This window comes from Sapajus apella, unplaced genomic scaffold (genome assembly GCF_009761245.1).
Source record: "Sapajus apella isolate SASKATOON/1434 unplaced genomic scaffold, GSC_monkey_1.0 scaffold34, whole genome shotgun sequence".
In the NCBI taxonomy this organism is placed as follows: domain Eukaryota; kingdom Metazoa; phylum Chordata; class Mammalia; order Primates; family Cebidae; genus Sapajus; species Sapajus apella.
The window spans coordinates 19,316,712-19,321,783 of record NW_022436974.1 but is presented as its reverse complement, the minus strand read 5'-3'; the positions used below and the strand labels follow the sequence as shown (position 1 = coordinate 19,321,783).

The 5,072-nt window shown below is 37.5% G+C and overlaps 1 pseudogene across 1 annotated transcript; it reads left to right on the top strand.

Annotated features, from left to right (window-relative positions):
- The first annotated feature begins 2,357 nt into the window (after window positions 1-2,357).
- On the top strand, window positions 2,358-2,968 carry LOC116563112 (annotated as a pseudogene). Its single transcript, XR_004274235.1, has one exon. The product of XR_004274235.1 is annotated as a cation channel sperm-associated protein 2 pseudogene (transcript).
- Window positions 2,969-5,072: the final 2,104 nt, after the last annotated feature.

Below are 5,072 nucleotides of genomic sequence, written 5' to 3'. Positions count from 1 at the left end.
TCTAATTAATTACCTTATTGGCTACATATTCGTTATGTACCATAATTTCATTTTTACCCTATTGATAAGGCAACACGAAATAAGCACCATTTTACAGATGCTTTAATTTACTGCTTATCTTTTCTTCATGGTGATGACTTTTGAAGTAGTAAAAGCTATTTATCGGTATATGTTATGAATTCTAAATTAATAATTTCAACTTTTATTTCTAGTCGCTCTACTTTTTAAACTTTATTTCTGTGCCTACTTAGGTATTTTATTTTACAATGAAGGCATCTGGTGTTAAACATTTTCTTCCAAGAACAGATTATTTTTCTCCATCCCGATTTTTTTAAATCAACACCCTCATTTTTGTTATCAGTAACATATGATATTCTCTTTGAATCAAGCATTATCAAGATTTAGTTATATAACTTTAAGTAGTCTCTTATTTTGTTCCACTTTTTATAAAAGGAATTTCTCACTTTATTGAATAATTCTAATGTGTTTTTAGCATTGTAGATAGCTTATCCCCTTTGCCTGAGTCCAGAAATATTTCCCAGATATGCCAGATTTATATCTTTATTCCTTTGTCCTGCCTAGAAATAGATGATTGGTCTCAATCTGCAAAATTGTATTTCTTCAACTCATGAAAATATTCCTCCCTTATAAGTTTTTTATTGCCATTCTTTCATGCATGACTATGATTCACAGTATAGCCTCAGAATCTCATGTTTGGCCTCATGATTTCAATTTTTATTTCTTTGCATATTTGTTCTGTGTATTAAAACATGCCTTTTCCCTGATTTTCTGGCCACTCATTTGGTTTTAAATAGTGATCAGTCAACAATTTGTCTTCTGAATTTTGTAATTAATCTGACAAAATTCTAAGGGCTCATTCAATGTATATTTCCCCCTTTCTTACAGAAGAAATATATAATTTGGCAATATAGCCAATTAAAATGTTCACCTTCTTAGATACTCTTGCATTTGATGATGGCTAAGGAGCTCAGCTCTGGCCAATAAAGTTGAAGTAGAGATTGCTGGATTTGGGAGGTGTCCAGGAACTTTTTAAAAGAGGATCAGACTTATCTGCCATGGTCCTTTCATCCTTTGTCCTTCCTCCCTTGTGCCCAACTAACAATGGATGGGATGCTTATGAGTGCAGGAATTATGTTAGGACAGTGAAAACAAAAGTTGTAAAGAGCATGGGTCAGACAAAGAGGAAAAGCTGGGAACATTTATATTATTCCATAATCACTGCACCATTCTTCGTCTACCTAATTCATGACTTTTCATTGTGTAAAAAAAATATATATATTTTCTTCTTAAACCACTGCAAACTAAGTGTTCTAATTATTTCAGCTGATTCCATTTCTAACTGATACAATTAGAACTACTGTTTTGGTTTCTACATCAGAAAGTTCTGTGTGTGTGTGTGTGTGTGTGTGTGTGTGCGCGCATTTGTGTGTGTAAAGGGTGTCCCATTTTTATTAATCACTTTTGTCATTTTAAGTTCTACTCGTGTACCCACGGTATTTCTATTATTTTGACCGTATATTCTGATGGATATCTGTTATTTTCCACCCTCTGGACACCTTTTCTGGGAGGACAACAAAGCAAGAAGAAAAGGAGGTGTGAGTCATGTGAGGCGGAGGCAGAGAAGCAAGCAGTTTTGGCATCATACCTGGGTTCTACTCTTCACTCTACCCCTTCCACGCTTGAGGCCTGTTTCCTTATCTGTAAAGTGATCACAAATAAATCGAGGTGTAAGGTTTCACACATCATCCCAGGAAGTGCGGGACGGCGGAGCTCAGAGATACACAGACAGCAGAAGAGGGGCACAGCCTTGCATGGAGGGGAGGAGGCAGGGAGGGGCCGGCCCTCAATGATCCCCCCTCCCCTCCTCAGTCCCTGGGAGCAGAGAGCAGCCAGTTTCACTGGTTCCATCACAGGTGGAGATCATCCCCGGGGCCTTAGGACCCTTCTCCTGAGAAATCAGTTGCGGTTTCATCGAATCATAGTCACCTGTATTTATTGCTGGGAGAAGCCTGAGGGTGGGGGGGGAGATGATCTCGTGTGCTCGGGGTTGGCCAGAAGCCCTAGCTGGGGGGTTAGGGGAGGACTAATGGGGAGAACTAATGGGGGAGCAGGGGGGAATATTTGTGGGTATTTTTTTTTTTTTACTTCCTCTTGGTTTCCAGCTGTGACACGTTTTGATTAAAGGAGAAACAATAAAGAGATAAACCATAAAAAATAATAATAATAAAATTTAAAAGGGGGACCGAGGCGGGGAGCGCCTGAGCAAGCGTGGCTGGGCCGGGTCCTAGGCTCGGGGCTGGAGGCCGGGGCGAGGGCTAGGCCAGGGGCGAACCGGAACGTGGGGGGTCCGGCGGGGCAGGCTGGAGCTGGCAATGGGGCGCAGTGAGGCTGGGCGCCTACCTTGAGCTCGTCCTGCGTGGAGGGAGCTTTGCTCATAGCCTGAGGCGGAAGCGTGAAGCCAGGACTGAGTGGGTGAAGAGAGCCTGGGCTGAGCAGACATGGCCGCTTATCACCAAGAAGGGCAGGTGCAGCTGCCCCGAGCTGATGTCATTCGTTCACGTCTCATGGATACTTTCTCTCTCATCGAGCATTTGCAAGGATTGGGCCAAGCTGTGCCGGGCACACTATCAGGGAGTTACTTGATCCCTCTCGCCAGAAGAAACTCATGTTGGGAGATCAACAACAGCTGGTGCGCTTCTCAATAAAGCCTCAACATATAGGACAGATTTCACAAGCCCAGAGGCTACGGAGGAAGCTTCATGTGCGCTGCAGTCAGAGGCCACCTCTTTCTTTGTGGGCCGGATGGGTCCTTGAGCGTATCCTTCATGTCACTTACTTTTATACTGGCTGTTCATCATCTGCCTAATGACTTATTTTTTGCACCCCAAACTCCTTTTTCTCATTCTCACTGGTTATGTTATTGCCCTTATTATTTCAGCTGCATAAATCAGAAAGAACTCCACTCTGTACGTTTCCTTAAGAGACAACAGGTTTGTTTTTTGTTTGTTTGTTTGTTTCTTGTCCCAAGTGATAGGAGAGCCTTTAAGGACTAGGATATCTCAGGAAAAAGCAGCTGGTACAGTGGATGGACATGCATTTATGATGCTGGAGCAGCAAAGTCTCCAGGCTCCTGCTGCAGATCCCCTGATTTCTGCTGTCCAGACTCTGCATTCTCTTCCCCTTAAGGACAGTGAGACTCAAAGTGCTCATTTAGCTCTTTCTTTTCTTTTGGGTGTCAGGGTGACCTGGCAGAGTTGTGAAAGTCAGTCTGATGATGAATTTTCATCCTTCGGGAGTTCACAGGTTTTGAAGTACAATTTCATTTCGTGATTTGCTACCTGATGCTAATTTTCTATCACTTGCTTGGTCCTAAGGAATAGAAACCTTGGACCACCTATTTTTACAAAAAGCACGGCAAGGCCTCATATAAACTGCACATAAGCTACATTATTTGTCTATGTTTGCCACGGCCTCTTTGCATTTGAAGAGGCAAATGACTTGAAGTTGAAGTGGAAGGGAAGAAAGGCACTGAATTTGTTTTGTTTTGGTTTTGGTTATTGATATTTTTAGAATAAATTTTTGGATTTTTAAAACAACTTCACAGTTTCCTTTTTACAAACTTTTTTGTTTTGTTTCACTTTTATCTGAATTATTCTTCTTACATTGCCTAGTGCTTCTTTGTTAAAGACGATCTTTTTGAGCATTATGCTTAGCTCATTTCTTTACACTATTTCTCATCAAAATCAAACCTTTTACTTATTAAACTGTTAGTGTAATATGTCATAATGTTTTCTTAATCTTTAACACTTTATTGTTATTCAAGATTTCATTTTAAAATTTTATTGTGGAGTTATTTAGTATAAACATTATAAATAATTCCTAGATTTTCATTATCAAAAATATGGCCTACATAACTTTCCCATTTTAGAATTAGTGAGACTTCCACCCAGTAAGGGTAACTTTTTTCCCACATGTAAGTGATAGCCCATCTAAGAGCTTTAATACATATTAATACAAATATTAATGTGTTTACAATATAATAAATATCTAATTTCACATATTTTATATGTATAACATCATCAATTTATTTTTCTACTTCTTAGCTTTTATTTGGTACACTTTGATACTACATTAATCAATGCAAAAGAATTTAAAACTATTTGGTTTGCAACACTGAGTGACAGTTTTACAATTTTAATATGATCCAATTCATTTTGGCTAATGCTTCTTGCCTTAAATTTTTCCTTGTTTGCTAATAGCTTCTCTATGCTCAGTTGTGTTTTGTTTTTCCATGCACAATAAACTTTACCCATTCTTTGATTTGAAATGTTTCTGTCATTTTTTTGTAGGTGTTTTAAAATTTGATGTAGTTTTGTAATTTTTCCTGACAATATTTGCTTCTGAATAGCAGAATAGTTTAAAGCAATTTCCTTCACTGCTATCACTGTTATGTGTTGCCTTAATTCTGTCACTTTGTTTTATGTTCTCAGTTTTGTTTTTTTTATTTCTTTTTGGATGCCTTTGTTTCCTGTCATTTGCAATGCAATATGTGTTTGTTTTTAGTCTTCTACTGCAATGTAAAAAGTCATCGTCCATTTTAATTCTACCAGTGCGTTTCTATAATTTTCACAATAATATTTTATTATTTTTTGAAATAAAAATCAAAACCAATAACATTTTTGTTTTCTTTTTCCAAGTCCAACCTATGCTGTCTTTGCAAAATTAACTATATTTAAGGACATCTCTTTTTTATTAGGATCAAGATGGTATTTATGCTATTTATTAGCATTTATGTTCAATTTTATGACATTTACAACATCGATTTCACTTAGCGTTTTATGTTTGTTTTCTGATATTCTTTCATACAGAAATATCTTCATTGTTTTAAATTTATTTTGATTAATATCTCCTAAGGCTGAAGTATGTATTCAATGTGTTTTCCTCAGAAGTGTATATTAGTAACACATTTTCTAAAACTTTTCAGAAAGTTTAGAACTGTAGAAAAAGTTATAAAGAAAATTTAGTTCTATACAGATTTTTTGAGAAATCAT